Below are 22,551 nucleotides of genomic sequence, written 5' to 3' on the forward strand. Positions count from 1 at the left end.
AGCGTTCAACACCATAGTGCCCTCAAAGCTCATCACTAAGCTAAGGATCCTGGGACTAAACACCTCCCTCTGCAACTCGAACCTGGACTTCCTGATGGGCCGCCCCCAGGTGGTGAGGGTAGCTAGCAACACATCCGCCACGCTGATTGTCAACACTGGAGGCCCTCAGGGGTGCGTGCTCTGTCCCTTCCTGTACTCCCTGTTCACCCACGCCTGCGTGGCCAGTAACAACTCCAACACCCTCATTAAGTTTGCACAACGACACAACAGCCGACAATGACGAGACCGACAATGACGAGACAACCTAAAGGGAGGAGGTCAGAGACCCCGCCGGTTGGTGCTGGAATAACAACCTCTCCCTCAACATAATCAAGACAAAGGAGATGATTGTGGACTACAGGAAAAGGAGGACCGAGCACGCCCCCATTCTCATCAACGGGGCTGTAGTGGAGCAGGTTGAGAGCTTCATGTTCCTTGGTGTCCACATCCCCAACAAACTATCATGGTCCAAACACACCAAGCCAGTCGTGAAGAGGGCACGACAAAGCCTATTCCCCCTCAGGAAACTAAAAGGATTTGGCATATGTCCTCAGATCCTCAAAAGGTTCTACAGCTGCAACATCGAGAGCATCCAGACTGGTTGCATCACTGCATGTACGGCAACTGCTCGGCATCTGACCGCAAGGCACCACAGAGTGTAGTGCGTACGGCCCAGTACATCACTGAGGCTAAGCTGCCTGCCATCCAGGACCTCTACACCAGGCGGTGTCAGAGGAAGGCCCTAAAAATGGTCAACGACCCCAGCCACCCCAGTCATAGAATGTTCTCTCCACTACTGCCTGGCAAGCGGTACCAGATCGCCAAGTCTAGGACCAAAAGGCTTCTCAACAGTTTTTACCCCCAAGCCATAAGACTCCTGAACAAGTAATCAAATGGCTACCCGGACTATTTGCATTGTCCCGCCCCTCCCCCCAACATCTATTTTACGCTGCTGCTACTCTCTGTTTATCATATATGCATAGTCACTTTAACTATACATTCATGTACATACTACCTCAATTAGCTCGACTAACCGGTGCTCCTGCATATTGGCAACCCGGACTATCTGCATTGTGTCCCACCACCCACCACCCCCCAACCCCTCTTTTACGCTACTGCTACTCTCTGTTTATCATATATGCATAGTCACTTTAACCATACCTACATGTACATACTACCACAATTGCCCGACTAATCGGTGCCGCTATATAGCCTCACTACTGTATATAGCTTCGCTACTGTTATTGTTCACTGTCTTTTTACTGTTGTTTTTATTTCTTTACTTATCTATTGTTCACCTAATACCTATTCTGTTCTTTAAAATCACACTGTTGGTTAGGGCCTGTAAGTAGGTATTTCACTGTCATTCGGCGCACGTGACAAATAAACTTTGATTTGAATGTCTATATGAAATTTGCTGAACTTAAGATTTACATGTGGCTGGTTTTCTTACAGATTATTATCTTCACTGTCCAATAAATACAGAGGGGAGTGTACATACATACAGTTAAAGTCGGAAGTTTACATACACTTCGGTTGGAGCCATTAAAACTCGTTTTATCAACCACCACAAATTTCTTGTTAACAAACTATAGTTTTGGCAAGTCGGATAGGACATCTACTTTGTGCATGACACAAGCAATTTTTCCAACAATTGTTTACAGACAGATTATTTCACTTATATTTCACTGTATCACAATTCCAGTGGGTCAGAAGTTTACATACACTAAGTTGACTGTGCCTTTAAACAGCTTGGAAAATTCCAGAAAAGGATGTCATGGCTTTAGAAGCTTCTGATAGGCTAATGGATATCATTTGAGTCAATTGGAGGTGTACCTGTGGATGTATTTCAAGGCCTACCTTCAAACTCAGTGCCTCTTTGCTTGACATCATCGGAAAATCAAAAGAAATCAGCCAAGACCTCAGAAAAAAAATGGTAGACCTCCACAAGTCTGGTTCATCCTTGGGAGCAATTTCCAAACGCCTGAAGGTACCACAGTCATCTGTACAAACAATAGTATGCAAGTATAAACACCATGGGACCACACAGCCATCATACTGCTCAGGAAGGAGACATGTTCTGTCTCCTAGAGATTAACGTACTTTGGTGCGAAAAGTGCAAATCAATCCCAGAACAACAGCAAGGACCTTGTTAAGATGCTGGAGGAAAGGTACAAAAGTACCAATATCCACAGTAAAACGAGTCCTATATCGACATAACCTGACAGGCTGCTCAGCAAGGAAGAACCCACTGCTCCAAAATTGCCATAAAAAAGCCAGACTACGGGTTGCAACTACACATGGGGACAAAGATTGTACTTTTTGGAGAAATGTCCTCTGGTCTGATGAAACAAAAATAGAACTGTTTGGCCATAATGACCATCGTTATGTTTGGAGGAAAAGGGAGAGGCTTGCAAGCCGAAGATCACCATCCCAAACGTGAAGCACGGGGGTGGCTGCCTCATGTTGTGGGGGTGCTTTGCTGCAGGAGGGACTGGTGCACTTCACAAAATAGATGGCATCATGAGGTAGGAAAATTATGTGGATATATTGAAGCAACATCTCAGTCAGGAAGTTAAAGCTTGGTCACAAATGGGTCTTCCAAATGGACAATGACCCCAAGCATACTTCCAAAGTTGTGGCAAAATGGCTTAAGGACAACAAAGTCAAGGTATTGGAGTGGCCATCACAAAGCCCTGACCTTAATCCTATAGAAAATTTGTGGGCAGAACTGAAAAAGCATGTGCGAGCAAGGAGGCCTAGAAACCTGACTCAGTTACACCAGCTCTGTCAGGAGGAATGGGCCAAAGTTCACTCAACTTATTGTGGGAAGCTGTGGAAGGCTACCCGAAACGTTTGACCCAAGTTACACAATTTAAAGGCAATGCTACCAAATACTAATTGAGTGTATGTAAATTTCTGACATGATTTCATGTGATGAAATAAATAAAATCTGAAATAAATCATTCTCTCTACTATTATTCTGACATTTCACATTCTTAAAATAAACTGGTGATCGTAACTGACCTAAAACAGGGAATTTTTACTGGGATTAAATGTCAGGAATTGTGAAAAACTGAGTTTAAATGTACAGTATTTGGCTAAGGTGTATGTAAACTTCTGACTTCAACTGTATATACCCCTGTATATACCCACTGGGCACAGATGTCAATTCAATGTGTTTTCTACATTGGTTCAATGTAATTTCACTGAAAAGACGTGGAAACAACATTGATACAACCAGTGTGTGCCCAGTGGGCAGAATGCATTTACATACACACTATCCAAAACAACGCATAAAGGGCCTTTTTCCAACTCAAACCTGGTACTTTCTGTAAATTACTCACTCCTTGACTTTTTTCAAATTTTGTTGCATTAAAGCCTGAATTAAAAATTATTTAAATTGAGATTTTGTGTCACTAGCCTACACACTATACCCCATAATTGTCACGCCCTGGCCTTAGTATTCTTTGTTTTCTTTATTATTTTAGTTAGGTCAGGGTGTGACATGGGGAATGTTTGTGTTTTGTTGGTTTTGGGTGATTCTATGGTAAAGGGGTTGTTGGGTGTAGTATATGGGTTTGTGTTGAGTACATGTGTCTAGCGTTGTCTATGTATGTTAAGTTGTCTAGGAGAATCTACGGTTGCCTGAATGAGTTCCCAATTAGAGACAGCTGATTTCGGTTGTCTCTGATTGGGAGCCATATTTAGGGTAGCCATAGGCTTTCATTTGTGGTGAGTAGTTGTCTATGTGATACGTTTGTAGCCAGTGTGTGCACATCGTTGTTTAGCTTCACGATCGTTTTCTTGTTTTGTTTAGTGTTTAAGTGTTTTTTGTTTCGTTTGCCTTCTTCGTTAATAAAAAGGAGATGGCTTATTTTCCAAAAGCTGCGTTTTGGTCCGTCAATCCTCCACACGATCGTGACAGAACTACTCACCAATACAGGACCAAGCGGCATGGAAAGCGGCAACAGGACCCACCTACACAGGATTCGTGGACATGGGAGGAGATACTGGATGGTAAGGGGCCGTGGGCACAACCGGGAGAATATCGCCTTCCTCGTGAAGAGCTGGAGGCAGCTAAAGCCGAGAGGAGGCGATATGAGGAGGCAGCACGGAGACAAGGCTGGAAGCCCGTGAGTTCAACCCAAAAATTTCTTGGGGGGGGCCTTAGAGGGAGTGTGGCGAAGTCAGGTAGGAAACCTGCGCCTACTCCCTGTACTTACCGTGGAGAGCGAGAGTACGGACAGACTCCGTGTTACGCAGTAGAGCGCACGGTGTCTCCTGTACGCGTGCATAGCCCGGTTCGGTACATTCCAGCTCCACGTATCGGCCGGGCTAGACTGAGCGTTGAGCCGTATGTCATGAAGCCGGCCCAACGCATCTGGTCACCAGTGCGTCTCCTCGGGCCGGCGTACATGGCACCAGCCTTACGCATGGTGTCCCCGGTTCGCCTACATAGGCCGGTGCAGGTTTTTCCACCTCCCCGCACTGGTCAGGCGACGGGGAGCATACAACCAGGTAAGGTTGGGCAGGCTCGGCGCTCAAGGGAGCCAGTACGCCTGCACGGTCCGGTATTTCCGGCGCCACCTCTCCGCCCCAACCCAGTACCACCAGTGCCTCCTCCACGCACTAGCCATATGGTGCGTGTCTCCAGCCCTTTACCACCAGTGCCTAAACCACGCACCAAGCCTCCTGTGTGTCCCCAGAGTCCTGTGCGTCCTGTTGCTGCTCCGCGCACTAGCCCTGAGATGCGTGTCCCCAGCCCGGTACCACCAGTCCCGGCACCACGCACCAGGCCTACAGTGCGCCTCAGCCGGCAGGAGTCTGCCGTCTGCACAGCGATGTCTGAGCCATCCGTCTCCCCAGCGCCATCTGAGCCATCCGTCTCCCCAGCGCCATCTGAGCCATCCGTCTCCCCAGCGCCATCTGAGCCATCCGTCTCCCCAGCGCCATCTGAGCCATCCGTCTGCCATGAGCCTGCAAAGCCGCCCGTCTGCCATGAGCCTGCAAAGCCGCCCGTCTGCCATGAGCCTATTGAGCCGCCCGCCAGACAGGAGCCGCTAGAGCCGCCAGCCAGACAGGAGCCGCTAGAGCCGTCCGTCAGACAGGATCTGCCAGAGCCGCCAACCAGACAGGATCTGCCAGAGCCGCCAACCAGACAGGATCTGCCAGAGCCGCCAACCAGACAGGATCTGCCAGAGCCGCCAACCAGACAGGATCTGCCAGAGCTGTCAGCTAGCCATGAGCAGCCAGATCCGTCAGCCAGCCATGAGCAGCCAGATCCGTCAGTTAGCCATGAGCAGCCAGATCCGTCAGCTAGCCATGAGCAGCCAGATCCGTCAGCTAGCCATGAGCAGCCAGATCCGTCAGCTAGCCATGAGCAGCCAGATCCGTCAGCCAGCCATGAGCAGCCAGATCCGTCAGTTAGCCATGAGCAGCCAGATCCGTCAGTTAGCCATGAGCAGCCAGATCCGTCAGCTAGCCATGAGCAGCCAGATCCGTCAGCTAGCCATGAGCAGCCAGATCCGTCAGCCAGCCATGAACAGCCAGATCCGTCAGCCAGCCATGAGCAGCCAGATCCGTCAGCCAGCCATGAGCAGCCAGATCCGTCAGCCAGCCATGAGCAGCCAGATCCGTCAGCCAGCCATGAGCAGCCAGATCTGTCAGCCAGCCATGGGCCGTCCCTCAGTCCGGAGCTGCAGTCCCTCAGTCCGGAGCTGCCGTTCCTCAGTCCGGAGCTGCCCCTTATCCTGGTGCTGCCCCTTATCCTGGGGCTGTCCCTTAGTCCGGAGCTGCCCCTTACCCTGGTACTGCCCCTTAGTCCGGAGCTGCCCCTTAGTCCGGAGCTGCCCCTTAGTCCGGAACTGCCCCTTAATGCAGTGGGGTTAATGTGGAGGGGGGTCATTTGGAGGAAGCTAAGGAGGTGGTTAGGGACTGTGGTGACGTGGGGACCACGACCAGAGCCGGAGCGGCCACCGTGGATGGAAGCCCACCCAGACCCTCCCCTAGACTGGTTAATGGTGCGCCCGGAGTTCGCACCTTAAGGGGGGGGGTTATGTCACGCCCTGGCCTTAGTATTCTTTGTTTTCTTTATTATTTTAGTTAGGTCAGGGTGTGACATGGGGAATGTTTGTGTTTTGTTGGTTTTGGGTGATTCTATGGTAAAGGGGTTGTTGGGTGTAGTATATGGGTTTGTGTTGAGTACATGTGTCTAGCGTTGTCTATGTATGTTTAGTTGTCTAGGAGAATCTATGGTTGCCTGAATGAGTTCCCAATTAGAGACAGCTGATTTCGGTTGTCTCTGATTGGGAGCCATATTTAGGGTAGCCATAGGCTTTCATTTGTGGTGAGTAGTTGTCTATGTGATACGTTTGTAGCCAGTGTGTGCACATCGTTGTTTAGCTTCACGATCGTTTTCTTGTTTTGTTTAGTGTTTTTTGTTTCGTTTGCCTTCTTCGTTAATAAAAAGGAGATGGCTTATTTTCCTAAAGCTGCGTTTTGGTCCGTCAATCCTCCACACGATCGTGACAATAATTCAAAGTGGAATCATGTTTTTAGATATTTTTTACAAATTATAAAAAAATGTAATGCTGAAATGTCTTGAGTCAATAAGTATTCAACCACTTTGTTATTGCAGGCCTAAATGAGTTCAGGAATAAACAGTTGCTGAACAAGTTAGATAATAAGTTGCATGGACTCACTCTGTGTGCAGTAATAGGGTTTAACATGATTTTGAAATTACTACCTCATCTCTGTACCCCACACATACAATTATCTATCTGTAAGGTCCCTCAATCGAGCAGTGAATTTGAAACACAGATTCAACCACCAAGAGCAGGGAGGATTTCTAATGCCGTGCAAATTAGGGCACCTATTGTTAGATGGGTAAAAATAAAATGTCCTTTTCACCATGGTGAATTTATTAATGACACTTTGGATGTTGTATTAGTACACCCAGTCACTACAAAGATACAGGTATCCTTCCTAACTCAGTTGCCAGAGAGGAAGGAAACCACTCTGGGATTTCACCATGAGGCCAATGGTAACTTTAAAACAGTTATAGTTTAATGGCTGCAATAGGAGAACTGAGGATGGGTCAACAACATTGTAGACAATCCACAATACATGACGGAGTGAAAAGAAGAAAGCCTGTACAGAATAACAAATATTCCAAAACATGCATCCTGTTTGCAATAAGGCACTAAAGTAAAACTGTAAAACATTTGGCAAAGAAATTCGCTTTATGTCCTGAATACAAGAGTTATGTTTGGGGCAACAAACATAACACATCACTGAATACCACTCTTAATATTTTCAAGCATGGTGGTGGCTGCATCATGTTATTGGTATGCTTGTTATAAGCAAGGACTAAGGAGTCTTATAGGATATAAATACATGTAATAGAGCTAAGCACAGGCAAAATCCTAGAAAAAAAACCTGGTTCAGTCTGCTTTGCAACTGACACTGGGAGACAAACGCACCTTTCTGCAGGACAAAATCCTAAAACAAAATGCAAAATCTAAACTGGATTTGCTTCCCAAGACAGTGAATGTTCCTGGCCGAGTTACAGTTTTGACCAAAATCTACTTGAAAATCTATTGGTAAGACCTGAAAATGGTTGCGTAGCAATGATCAACAACCAATTTGACAGAGCCTGAAGAATTTAGAAAATAATAATGGGCAAATATTGCAAAGACTCAGACCTGAAAATGCTGCCAAAGGTGTTTCTACAAAGTATTGGCTCGGTTGTGTTAATACTTATTTAAATGAGATACAGTATTTTCAGATTTAATTTTCAATACATTTGCAAACATTTCTAAAAACATGTTTTCACGTTATCATGATGGGGTGTTGTGTGTAGATGGTTGAGAGAGAAAAAAATCAATTTCATCCATTTTGAATTGCGACTGAAAAAAACAAAATTTGGAATAAGTCAAAGGATATGAATGCTTTCTGAAGGCACTGTATGTATTCAATGCTCTGTTCCTGCCTTTACAGGTTTAAGAATGGGGGACAGTTTGATGGCAGAGTTTGGCGCCGCAGCGTCCTTTCTGCGTAAGTCAGACAAGGAGCGTATGGAATGCCAGACTAGACCCTTTGACATAAAGAGAGAGTGCTATGTGCCTGACCCTGAGGTTGAATACGTCAAGGCCACAATCACCAGCAGAGATGGGGCTAAAGTCACCGCTGATACGGAGTTTGGAAAGGTAAATAGTTTGGTGAAGAGCATTTCTAAAAAAAATATGACCTGGAAAATCATTAGATATTACATTCTCCTACTTGGATAACTATGATTGATTAAACATTTGTTATAAAGTGAATTGAGTTATGTGCTTTATTGATTAATATAAAAATTATTCTCACAAGAGACAACAAAAAGAAGAATCCTAACTTGAGATCTCTAACTTTCATGTAAATGGATGTATGTGAAAATTCAATGTTGTGTGTACAGTAATCTCAAATTAGGATGAGAAAACCTCTGCATCTTGAAAATGAAACAAAACAATTTAATTTGTACTTCTTTCAGACTGTTACTGTGAAGGAGGACGACGTCCACCCCCAGAACCCGCCAAAGTTTGATAAAATTGAGGACATGGCGATGTTCACCATCCTGCACGAGCCCGCTGTGCTGTTTAACCTCAAAGAGCATTACGCAGCCTGGATGATCTACGTAAGCAATGACCTGTCTGCTATTATCTCCATTAAATTAATCATTCATTCAAATGATTTAAACTAAATATGAATCTTCCTTGTCTTCGACAGACCTAGTCAGGGCTTTTCTGTGTCACTGTCAACCCATACAAGTGGCTGCCAGTGTACGATCAGTCTGTTGTCAATGCATACTGTGGCGGATGAATCAGAATTAGTTGGGTAACATAATTAATTAAGATGTTTTATTTGCATAATATGCTTATGTGAGATACTTGTCATTAGAATGTATTCTTTTGGACGATAGGGTAGGCAGTTGCACTTTTCCCTCAGCTGGGGCTCAGTCACCTGGGGCCCAGCGAGGGGAGAAGTCAGGCTTGTCTTTCACATGTCCCTGGTGCTATGCAGAATATCAGAAAGGGAAGAGGACAGAATGGAACATTGTCTTCATATGTGAATGTGTCTTTACCTATTCTTAAATCATGTGAAGGGATGGCGTGATTAATGGGGAACCAATTACTTGTCTCTACAATGTGTGCGCCAGTCACTCCCTCCTTTTCCTATTGGGGGGAGGTGTAGGGCAGTGTCTGGAAACATTGTATGTCCTCTCTGATCTTACACTTATCCTGGGATAGTGTATGACCTAGAGGCTCACTCCCCTCAGTGAGCTTGTCCAGGAGTGGTGTCAAGAAGGGGTTTACTTGAGATGGGAGTTGACAATTGATATATGCCCTTGGATGTGCTAATGGTTCTGTTCTATGCCGTACCAGGGAGAGACGGTTCCCTTTTGGAGTAAGGGGGCCAGACACTGGTTTTTACAATGAGAACTGTTGACACAGCAGTAACTCTCTGCTATGTTTTATAGATATCTTTCATACAAATCTTAATCTTTGTGTACTGTTCCTAAGATCTGTGGTTCATCAGTGTAAGTTGAGAGGGGTGTATCTTGGCTATAAAATATCTTTGTTTTTTTCTGTAGTCACTTCTCTACGGTTCATTAGAAATAGTGATTTGTTGAAAGTCAAATGCTATTGCAAAGCTTATTATTATTATTAAAGATGTAGTTTAAGTATATCTCTGACTGGTGTGTAGTTTGTAACTCTCCTCATTTGGTAAAGCAGAAATATGCCACCACAATACAGAGGCAAGAAGAGGACAGAAGCTCATCCTCACATCTTCTCCATCTCTGACAATGCCAGTACATGTTGTCAGGTAAAATATAACTTTTCCTTTTCATCTATATAAATCAAATGATATTTGGATAATGTCACATTTACTGATACTTCTCTTTCAACAGACAGGGAAAATCAGTCTGTCCTTATCACGTAAGTACATCAACCAAAGGCTATATCCATTTGAGGCTATTTAAAGTTAAGAGAAATTCTGAGACATCAACATTTGTATTTTAAATCCCAGTGGAGAATCCGGTGCTGGAAAGACTGTTAACACCAAGAGAGTCATCCAGTATTTCGCCAGCATTGCTGCTGTTAGCGGAAAGAAAAGTGGAGCAGAAGAAAAAAAGGTAAATAATTATGCAAATGTTCTTTATTATCGATCCTAAATTAAACATTCTTCATGGCTGGATGGACATACAGTATGTTGACAAAATCCAATATTTGTTTGTACAGTATTGATTTTTATTACTGCATTTTAACACTGTGTGGTTGTTGGGTTGTAGGGGACCCTGGAGGATCAAATCATCCAGGCCAATCCTGCCCTGGAGGCTTTTGGTAATGCCAAGACCATCAGGAATGACAACTCCTCCCGATTTGTAAGTTCGGTCTTGTTTGTTTGTCAAATATCATTCTTATATGTTATCTTCTGCATTTGAATTGCATAACCATTAGTTGATGTCATGACGTTAGTCAATCTTCCTCAGGTCCATCAGCTAATCCTCCCTTTTGAGACTGTCTGTGCACCAAACCTGGGTTTAAAAAGTATTGTTTCATTTCAAATACGTTCAGTGTTTGATTACACCATGCACGCTCAATCAAGCGCACCTAAGATATTCAAAAAGAAAACAAACACTACTTGAACCCAGATCTCCTGTGGTCATTAATTTATGAAATTACATTAATTTACAGGGTAAATTCATCCTCATTCATTTTGAAGCCATTGGGAAGCTTTCGTCTGCTAACACAGACTTGAGTGAGTACAGTACTAAATATGCTCAGGGTTGAACAGATCTCTTTGACAGGAAACACATATTCTAAAAGCACTTTTCCATACTGTTCAGATCTTCTGGAGAATCACGTGTCACTTTCCAGCTCAAGGCTGAGAGAGACTATCACATCTTCTACCAGATCCTGTCACAAAAGAAAGCAGAACCTCTGGGTGAGTATTGAATCATCAAACTGAGTAGGGTTGAGGTCAATTCTGGATTCAACTGAACATTTCTGATGAAATCCAATAAAATTGTTATGGTGCAGCACAGCCAACCCAGGCATTGTGCTTCCTCGATTCCCCCAGTGTTTTACGCACAGCACAATGTAGCGTGAATTATGATTTATTTCCTTTTTCATAAGAAAGCTGAAATTATTTACTTTCCATGAAAGTACGCAACACTGAAATTGGAAGCACACAAATCAATCTCCAGCTGCAGTTTTTCGAAACTTGATTATGGCTTTATGGCTAATTTGTCATCTATTTATAATATAACACAATAGCAATTTTCAAATTGACCCCAATCCTAATAGTGAGTGTATCTTGTTTTGACCTATATCACAGCATGAACACAAATTAAACTGAGCTGTTCAATTCTTTTCAGAGATGCTACTCATCAGCAGCAATCCCTATGACTACACCTTCATCTTTTTTATTTTTTTATTTTTATTTTATTTCACCTTTATTTAACCAGGTAGGCTAGTTGAGAACAAGTTCTCATTTGCAACTGCGACCTGGCCAAGATAAAGCATAGCAGTGTGAACAGACAACAACACAGAGTTACACATGGAGTAAACAATAAACAAGTCAATAACATGGTAGAAAAAAAGAGAATCTATATACAATGTGTGCAAAAGGCATGAGGTAGGCAATAAATCGAATAATTACAATTTAGCAGATTAACACTGGAGTGATAAATCATCAGATGATCATGTGCAAGAAGAGATACTGGTGTGCAAAAGAGCAGAAAAGTAAATAAATAAAAGCAGTATGGGGGGTGAGGTAGGTAAATTCGGTGGGTAGTTTACAGATGGACTATGTACAGCTGCAGCGATCGGTTAGCTGCTCAGATAGCAGATTTTTAAAGTTGTTGAGGGAGATAAAAGTCTCCAACTTCAGAGATTTTTGCAATTCGTTCCAGTCGCAGGCAGGAGAGAACTGGAAGGAAAGGCGTCCAAATGAGGTTTTGGCTTTAGGGATGATCAGTGAGATACACCTGCTGGAGCGCGTGCTACGGGTGGGTGTAGCCATCGTGACCAGTGAACTGAGATAAGGCGGCACTTTACCTAGCATAGCCTTGTAGATGACCTGGAGCCAGTGGGTCTGACGATGAACATGTAGCGAGGGCCAGCCGACTAGGGCATACAGGTTGCAGTGGTGGGTCGTATAAGGTGCTTTAGTAACAAAACGGATGGCACTGTGATAAACTGCATCCAGTTTGCTGAGTAGAGTATTGGAAGCTATTTTGTAGATGACATCGCCGAAGTCGAGGATCGGTAGGATAGTCAGTTTTACTAGGGTAAGTTTGGCGGCGTGAGTGAAGGAGGCTTTGTTGCGGAATAGAAAGCCGACTCTAGATTTGATTTTGGATTGGAGATGTTTGATATGAGTCTGGAAGGAGAGTTTGCAGTCTAGCTAGACACCTAGGTACTTATAGATGTCCACATATTCTAGGTCGGAACCGTCCAGGGTGGTGATGCTAGTCGGGCGTGCGGGTGCAGGCAGCGAACGGTTGAAAAGCATGCATTTGGTTTTACTAGCGTTTAAGAGCAGTTGGAGGCCACGGAAGGAGTGTTGTATGGCATTGAAGCTCGTTTGGAGGTTAGATAGCACAGTGTCCAAGGAAGGGCCGGAAGTATACAGAATGGTGTCGTCTGCGTAGAGGTGGATCAGGGAATCGCCCGCAGCAAGAGCAACATCATTGATGTATACAGAGAAAAGAGTCGGCCCGAGAATTGAACCCTGTGGTACCCCCATAGAGACTGCCAGAGGACCGGACAACATGCCCTCCGATTTGACACACTGAACTCTGTCTGCAAAGTAGTTGGTGAACCAGGCAAGGCAGTCATTAGAAAAACCGAGGCTATTGAGTCTGCCGATAAGAATATGGTGATTGACAGAGTCGAAAGCCTTGGCCAGGTCATTACGGCTGCACAGTAATGTCTTTTATCGATGGCGGTTATGATATCGTTTAGTATTTTGAGCGTGGCTGAGGTGCACCCGTGACCGGCTCGGAAACCGGATTGCACAGCGGAGAAGGTACGGTGGGATTCGAGATGGTCAGTGATCTGTTTGTTGACTTGGCTTTCGAAGACCTTAGATAGGCAGGGCAGGATGGATATAGGTCTGTAACAGTTTGGGTCCAGGGTGTCTCCCCCTTTGAAGAGGGGGATGACCGCGGCAGCTTTCCAATCCTTGGGGATCTCAGATGATACGAAGGAGAGGTTGAACAGGCTGGTAATAGGGGGTGCGACAATGGCGGCGGACAGTTTCAGAAATAGGGGGTCCAGATTGTCAAGCCCAGCTGATTTGTATGGGTCCAGGTTTTCCAGCTCTTTCAGAACATCTGCTATCTGGATATGGGTAAAGGAGAAGCTGGGGAGGCTTGGGCGAGTAGCAGCGGGGGGGGGCGGGGCTGTTGGCCAAGGTTGGAGTCGCCAGGAGGAAGGCATGGCCAGCCATTGAGAAATGTTTGTTGAAGTTCTCCCAAGGAGAGATTGCTGTAACCTCCATTAATTAATTAATTGTTTATTTATTTAACTAGGCAAGTCAGTTAAGAACAAATTCTTATTTTCAATGACGGCCTAGGAACAGTGGGTTAACTGCCTTGTTCAGGGGCAGAACAACAGATTTTTACCTTGTCAGATCGGGGATTCAATCTTGCAACCTTTCGGTTACTATTCCAACCTGCCGCCCCAATGATGCAGATGAGCTAATGGTTACTGATGTGAGTAATATATCTATATACTGTATATGCAATAATAGTCCAACCCCTTCTCCAATGCAAAACAATTACCTTCCATTTGGAACTAGGATGCCTTTTAATGTGCTTGGATTTGCCCAAGAAGAGATTAATGGCATGTATAAGCTGACTGGTGCAATCATGCACTACGGGAACATGAAGTTCAAGAATAAGCAGCGGGAGGAGCAAGCAGAGGCAGATGGCAGTGAGGGAGTAGTGCTGAGGATTTAAAACCTCTCACTTCATTATAAAATAGTATTTGAAAAATCAAAAAATCTTTCAATCGTAAAACTTTGCCTTCCCAGATATTGACAACAGCTGCTTATCTGATGGGCCTGAACTCTGCTGACCTAGTCAAGGGGATGTGTCATCCTTACGTAAATGAAATCTGATTTTCAGAGATGGGTTACAGTAGCTTACCACTATCACTTATAAGAAGCATTTATACTGTAAAAATGAACAGTTTACCCAAATCCCTTTATCTTTCAATCTATCCCATTGTTTTTACCAAAGTTTTTTTTTTAAGTCAATCAATCAGGCTGTTACCACATTTATCTTGGGGGGAAAGGTACCCAGAGTCAGTAGTTAGTGGAGGGATTGCACTTTTTATGCTATTACTGGGCAGCAAACTTTCAGAAATTGCCATTCTGGTTACATGATCCAGATACCCTATGGTGCCACCTAGAGGCACATTCTTGTATTTCTGCATCTCTTCTTGCTTTACTCTGGCCTTCTCTCCCAGCGTCCCACTCTCGCTATACTGGCAATCCTGTAGTGCTTTACACACTTAACCTCTCTGGTACAAGTGGGACGCTAGTGTTTCACCTAACCAACAGTCAGTGAAATTGCAGGGCGCCAAATTCAAAACAACAAATCTCTTAATTAAAATTCCTCAAACATACAAGTATTATACACCATTTTAAAGATAAACTTCTCGTTAATCCAGCCACAGTGTCTGATTTCAAAAAGCATACAGCCATTTAAAAAGCATACAGCATACATCACAAAAAGCAGAAATAGAGATAAAATGAATCACTAACCTTTGATCTTCATCTGGTGGCACTCCCAGGTCTGCATGTTAGACAATAAATGTTAGTTTTGTTCGATAATTTCCCTCTTTATGACCAAAAACCTCATTTTTGTTCGCGTTTTGTCCAGTAATCCGAATGCACACTCTGTGTAACAGTTGTTAAAGTACTGTGTGAATTTCACCAGGTTCATATATTAATGTAATGACCCGGCTGGGTCATAAAGGGAAAAGAGACGGACTCTAGGTGTGCAGGTCAGAACACAGGTTTATTCATAAACTGGGCTATTGTTCCGGCCACAACCCACGCCGCTAAATGCAGAACGTACACAATGTTACCCTGTCGGGTCAAGAGTCACTCTCATAGGAACAGATCAAGGCACGAACAGAAGAGAGAGAACAATGAGACAGTAATCCCTATTTATGCATTTCCAAATCCCGCGGTATTACCCATCATACCCCCCCAACCTTTCCATCTGTCCTGACATATTCAACCCCTGCTAGTAGCCATGAGAACAATAACACACCCACAAACACAGAACACAATACCGGGTCGTTACATTAATATGTCATGTTGATTTGTTATTATGCATGCCTGCATCCTGAGAGTATGGGAGTGTGTACTTACGTTATGCCCTGTGTGCTCGTGCTCAAATCATTTTGATGCACTATAAGAGGTAGGTCGTCTTCAGAAAAGTTTGATTATTTTAAGCACAGAGTCATACACAGTGTTTTGTTCATGAATAATGTTGTATATTTAGAGGTTACTCATAAGGGAATGGTATTGTTAAGATGCACTTGTAAATGTACTTTTTAGGATGATATCAACATTCTGAATTCAACATGTGGTTAATAGCTAGCTAAGGTATTAGCATGTGTATGTGTGAACTATGGCTAGCTCCCCAAATGATCCCAGTCCCTTGTATTGTGCATCTGTTGTAGAAAGAGGTGACGATTTGCAGAACATATGTGCTCTACAAATGTTTTATTTTCTTTTGGATGCAGGCATGTGGTTTTATCTATGTAAAATATGTTATGTATAATAAGGAGAGGCTGTACTAATTTTTGTATTCAAAAATAATTTTGATGCACTATGAGAGCAAGAGGCAACGATTCGCAGAACATATGTGCTCTACAAATGTTTTATTTTCTTTTGGATGCAGATGCAGGATGCAGCGAGTGAATTCTGCTTGATTAAAACTATCTGATCCCCAATGTCCACGTCTATAGTCTCAATCAACCACACACAACGCAGAGTTATAGCGGTGCAGTACAGCACCGGTTACATTGGTGCCTTCTAGACCCGGATTCATCGTTGATCGACGTCAGCTCAATCACCGCGGCGCTGCTGCTCTAGAGACTAATTACATCATTGAGGTACTCTTGCCGCCTTGTGGCAAAAAGGGGAACTGCAGTCTTTTCTTTCCTGTTTATTTTTTTTCTGACAACGATGTATTGAGAGCGCTGTTTATAGTTAACTAAGATAGAAGTGTGTTCATCAACAGACATTTTAACGTAACATTAGTGGTTTAGTGGCATGGCATCTTATAATGGTAATGAACCCAAATTCACTGCTGGGAGGGAGCTCCATTAGGGAAGAACTACAGAGTGGCAGGTCCAGTACTTATGAGCCACCAGTAAGTACAGAAAATATAAGTGATCATCATTCAGAGTCAGTGGGATATGTAGACCTCAGTAAAATGAAGTTCATCATGCAATCAGACATAAAGGAACCTCTTACATATAGAGGAGATGGTACAGACAAATGCTCCATTCATGAATGGGAGGAGATGATGAGAATATACTTGAGGAAGGGATGTCCTGTTGGGGAACAATCAGATGAGATGATTAGTCGATTATTTGGCAAAGCAAGAGACATGGTAAAGATACATTTACGCAATGAGACAACTGTTGATCCTACAGAGAAGCCAGAAATTGTATTTGACATTCTGAAACAGAATTTCAGCGAATTGGCCTATTCATGCATGCCTTTGGCTGATTTTTACAATTAGGCTGTTATGGAGTATTGGGTTCGATTGAGCAAGGCCGTAGATGTCGCTGACGAGGGCCTTAACAGACAAGGTAAGAAGATTGACAGCTCCGATGTCGTTAGGATGTTTGTAACATACTGCCCTGACCCCAAACTGGCAGCAGTATTCCAATACAAGTCTGCTGAGAAATGGACTGCGAGTGAAGTACAGGAGAGAATCTATGAACATGAAGGCCGCAGGAAGGCCACCATGTGTCAATCTACCACTGTATCCTCAAAGCAAGTAACAGTACATCCCCAGATAACTCTGTTTGAAGGCGGGGTCAATGCTGGTGTGTGCGGTGACACTTCTCTCACATCAAGTGCCAAACAAGATGGGCAGAGTGCAAGTATCGAGTGACTCATTCACCTGCTTGAACGTACCTTAGAGAAGAGCATACAACCTGTTATGGTTTCACAGCCCCTGCCAAGGCACCATCTTTCCCCGCCCAACTCTTCAGGCGTAGGGAATGCAGGGTTTGTGGCTCAACATATCAGTCCACTGTGATGCACTGTAGACATGAGAACCTGTGCCTCTGGTGCTTTTCCCCAGATCATTGGAAGTCAAATTGTCCAAAACAGGGGGAAAGCTATTGTGGTGAGAGACGCCCACCACAACAGCAGAGAAACTCACCACCACAGCAGCAGCCGTTAAACTGACACGCCCACAGGTGAAGGGGGGAAATGTGGGTGTTCAACTGTCTACCCCCAAGAAAGAATCTGATGATCTCGAGAAAACGTTTGAGGTTTTGTGCTCTGACGCGAAAGAAGGAGAGAAAATTGTTATGTTAGGTTCACAAGAGGTTGAGGCTTTTTCAGATTTGTTTTACACCTCTGTGTTTGTACATGGGAAAGTGCAGCTTAAGGGCATGCTTGACACTGGATCTATGGCCTGTACATTGAGTGAACATGCGGAGCAGAGACTTTTGGAAGCAGGTGCCCTTCTTCAGCATTATCAGTCTCCTACAGAGTTAGTGTTAGTGGGGAGAAGAAGACCTCAACAAAGTGTTTCTATGATTTGGAGATGCGAATGCAGGATTCTGCTTGATTAAAACTATCTGATCTCCAAAGTCCACGTCTATAGTCTCAATCAACCACACACAACACAGAGTTACAGCGGTGCAGGACAGCACCGGTTCCACATGCAAGTCCAGACAAAGTTTTTTTTTTAAAAATACAATAAAAGTTAGTAGAAAGATGCCAAACGATGTTTAAAATCATTCCTCCGGTTGTTTTTGTCATAAATAATCAATAATATTTCAACCCGGACAAAAGCTTCGTCAATAGGAAAGGAGAAACAAGAAAGGCGCGTTCCCGATCAGGCGCATGGCTGATGTCTGCAAATTTCCCCTCGCCTCTCATTGAAAGTGCTGTATCTCCCTCATTTTTCAGAGTAAAAGCCTGAAACAATGCCTAAAGACTGGCCACATGTAGAGGAAGCCATAGAGCTCGTGAACTGGGTCCTAAGTCTTTGTATGTTGGATAGGCTTTCAATGGAAAAACAGCCTTTCAAAATAATAGTACTTCCTGGTTGGATTTTCCTCGGATATTTGCCTGCCATATCAGTTCTGTTATACTCACAGACATTATTTTAACACTTTTGGAAACCTTAGAGTGTTTTCTATCCAAATCTACTAATTATATGCATATCCTAGCTTCTGGGCCTGAGTAGCATGCAGTTTAATTTGGGCATGCTTTTCATCCAAAATTCCGAATGCTGCCCCCTACCCTAGTGAAGTTTTAAGATTTGGTACCAGTTTCGACAGCATTTTCTCCTCTGCATCTACTATATGTCCTATTGATAAGAATCACTTATTCCCCGCTTCCCTAATAGATCATGTTTTCTCTTACTGGACAATGAAAGGTATTAAGTCCTTCCAAGACATGTAAATGGAATTTTTTCTAGTTTTCCCAACCTGGCCTCTAAATACTATTTGCCTCCATCTCACTTTTTCCGTTACCTTCAGATTAGGCATTGTGTCTCCTCCCAATTTTCTGGCTACCCTTCTCCACTCCCTTGCCAATCCTGGGATGGCATATCGACGCTTACTTCAACAGAAAGCAGTCATTTCTCAGATCTATTTGTGTATTATGTCATATGACAAACACTCCACCAACAAAACTAAATCTGCTTGGCAACGGGAAATGGGTGTTGAATTTATACTGAAGTGGGATGAGGCGATTTGTCTTGGTCTCATACAATTTAAAGTTTAACATACAGTGCATTTTTCCAAATCCAGATTCTCTGAAATATATGTAAATGATGAGTGTGATAGATGTCATGTCTCACCATGTGACCTTTGTCACATGTTCATTCAATGCTCTAAACTACAAAATTACTGGTATTCGATTTTTAAAAATGTATATGAGGTGCTTGAAATTAACCTGCAGCCATGTCCCCTGGTAGCTGTTTTTGGTATTCCAGAAGACTTGTCCTCCTTGGACCCAAAACATGCCAACATGCCGATATTGTTGCTTTTACATCCTTATCAGCTCGGCATAGAATTCTTCTCCAGTGGAAGTCTGCTCACCCCCCCTCTACTTCTCAATGGCTCAACGATGTAATGTTCTTCCCAAAGCTTGAGAAAATGAAGTATTCTCTCACGGGTTCCAATGATACATTTGTTAGAAAATTGCAACTGTTTGGCCAGTAGGGATATCCTTGTCTCAGTATGTAAAAAATGTAATAAAATGTATGCACTCTACTGTAAGTCGCTCTGGATAAGAGCGTCTGCTAAATGACAAAAAAATGTAAATGTAAAAATAAAAAAAATGTATTTCCAGTAGTCATTACATATAAGGTACAGTCATCAATATAATGCTATCCAGTCCAAGCAAGTTTGGTGGATGTGTTGTGTGGAGGCAGGGCAGTTGGGATATGGTAAAATCTTTGTACTTACATTGATGAACATTTTGTAAAACTTGAATAAAAATATATATAACAAAAGAAACATGAATGGTTGAATGTCACCATGTAGCTAATAGATACTCCATTGTCAAATTCGTGTTGATGAGAGGAATCACTTGAAGCCATTGTGTCTGAAAATCACTGATGTCATGATTCGACCTTGTTTTTTTCCGAGTTCCCAGTTGTTTTGAAAGCACCATAAATCCAGAGAATGCCAGACTTTGATGACACGATTTGATGACAAAGTTTGCCCACAAGAAGGACCGCCACACCACCAAGTGAGTACAGCACAACAACTGTGAGTCCCAAAAATATGTCTGCTGCATAAATGATGTAATATGCCAGGAAGATATGTATACAGTAGCTAAGAAAGTAATGCTAAGTGTATATTGTGTACCTGTTAGTAGCCTATGTGTCGCACACTAAAAATGTGGTCCCTCTCCTCCTCAGAATGTAGCCTAGTGTTTTTGGTGGTGCACATGTAGCCTATAGCCTGCTTTAGAGAAATGGCATTATCGAATATTGTAAGAGCTTTCATTGTCTGCTTATATGCCCCTGTTATTTATCATGATGTTGTGTAACGTTCCTGACCTGTTTTATGTTGTTTTTGTATGTGTTTATGGTCAGGGCGTGTGTTTTGGGTGGGCAGTCTATGTTTTCTGTTTCTATGTTGGTTTTGGTTGCCTGGTATGGCTCTTAATTAGAGGCAGGTGTTTTGCGTTTTCCTCTAATTAAGAGTCATATTTAGGTAGGGTGTTCTCACTGTTTGTTTGTGGGTGATTGTCTTCCGTGTTCGTATATGTATGTACCATACGGGACTGTTTGGTTGTTCGTTTCGTTTTGATGTAGTCTGTTCCTGTCCGTGAGTTTTACGTTAGTTTTGTAAGTTCATGTTCAGGTTTTTTCGTCTACGTCGTTTTCTTGTTTTTGTAATTTTGAAAGTGTTTGTTTTCGTGTTGCCATCGTGTCAAATAAAAGATGGCTTATTTCCCGAATGCTGCGTATTGGTCCACTGATCTTTCTCTCCTCTCCTCGTCTGAGGAAGAGGAGAACGACAGCCCTAACATGTTGGGTCTGTAACCATGTTTGCCAGTGACAGTCTCTTCCCATTCAAGTATTTTTTTGCCAACAAAAAGTTCAGTAATATGCCCATGTAATTCCAGTTGATATTGCGCGTGTTGTTTTGTTTGAGCAATGCGTTTTCTGTGCAGTGGTATATTGTCTATAAAAGTGGATCCTCATGATTGTATTTTCCTTCCTTTTCAGACCACATACAGTGCAATCGGAAAGTATTCAGACCCTTTGACCTTTCCACATTTTGTGACCTTATAGCCTTATTCTATAATTCATTAAATAGTTTTTTCCCCTCATCAACCTACACACAATACCCCAAGATGACAAAGCAAAAACTGTTTTTTAGAAATGTCTGCTAATAAAAATAAAATAAAAAATAAAAAAATGAAATATCACATTTACAGTACCAGTCAAAAGTTTGGACACACCTACTCATTCAAGGGTTTTTCTTTATTTTCTACTATTTTCTACATTGTAGAATAATAGTGAAGACATAAAAACGTCGACCCTTACATCTCAATTTGGTTGAGGTCGGGTGATTGTGGAGGCCAAGTCATCTGATGCAGCACCATCACTCTCCTTCTTGGTCAAATAGCCCTTACACAGCCTGGAGGTGTGTTTTGGGTCATTGTCCTGTTGAAAAGCAAATGATAGACCCACTAAGCGCAAACCAGATGGGATGGCGTATCGCTGCAGAATGTTTTGGTAGCCATGCTGGTTAAATGTGCCTTGAATTCTAAATAAATCACAGATAGTGTCAACAGCAAAGCACACACACACCATCACACCTCCTCCATGCTTCACGGTGGGAACCAGACATGCAAAGATCATCCGTTCACCTACTCTGCGTCTCACAAAGACACGGCGTTGGAACCAAAAATCTCAAATTTGGACTCAGACCCAGATTTCCACCGGTCTAATGTCAATTGCTCGTGTTTCTTGGCCTAAGCAAATCTCTTCTTCTTATTGGTGTCCTTAAGTAGTGTTTTCTTTGCAGCAATTCGACCATAAAGGCCTGATTCACGTAGTCTCCTCTGAAGAGTTGAGGTTGAGATGTGTCTGTTACTTGAACTCTGTGAAGCATTTATTTGGGCTGCAATTTCTGAGGCTGGTACTGTAACTCTAATGAACTTATCCTCTGCAGCAGGAGTAACTCTGGGTCTTCCTTTCCTTTGGCGGTCCTCATGAGAGCCAGTTCCATCATAGCACTTGATGGTTTTTATGACTGCACTTGAAGAAACTTTCAAAGTTCTCCAAATTTTCCAGATTGACTGACCTTCATGTCTTAAAGTAATGATGGACTGTCGATTCTCTTCGCTTATTTGAGCTGTTCTTGCCATAATATGGAGTTGGTCTTTTACCAAATAGAGCTATCGTCTGTATACCACCCCTTCCTTGTCACAACACAACTGATTGGCTCAAATGCATTAAGGACAGAAATTGCACAAATTAACTTTGAACAAGGCACACCTGTTAATTGAAATGCATTCCAGGTTATAGAGCTGGTTGAGAGAATACAAAGAGTGTGCAAAGCTGTCAAGGCAAATAGTGGCTACTATGAAGAAATACTTTTTTGTTTACTACATGATTCCATATGTGTTATTTCATAGTTTTGATGTATTCACTATTCCACAATGTAGAAAATCGTAAAAATAAAGAAAAAACATTGAATGAGTAGGTCTGTCCAAACCTTTGAC

The 22,551-nt window shown here is 43.1% G+C and overlaps 1 pseudogene; it reads left to right on the forward strand.

Moving 5' to 3' along the window:
- Window positions 1-8,048: 8,048 nt before the first annotated feature.
- LOC129859249 (myosin-6-like) lies at window positions 8,049-14,356 on the forward strand (annotated as a pseudogene).
- Window positions 14,357-22,551: the final 8,195 nt, after the last annotated feature.

Source organism: Salvelinus fontinalis, chromosome 7, assembly GCF_029448725.1.
Source record: "Salvelinus fontinalis isolate EN_2023a chromosome 7, ASM2944872v1, whole genome shotgun sequence".
Lineage (NCBI taxonomy): Eukaryota > Metazoa > Chordata > Actinopteri > Salmoniformes > Salmonidae > Salvelinus > Salvelinus fontinalis.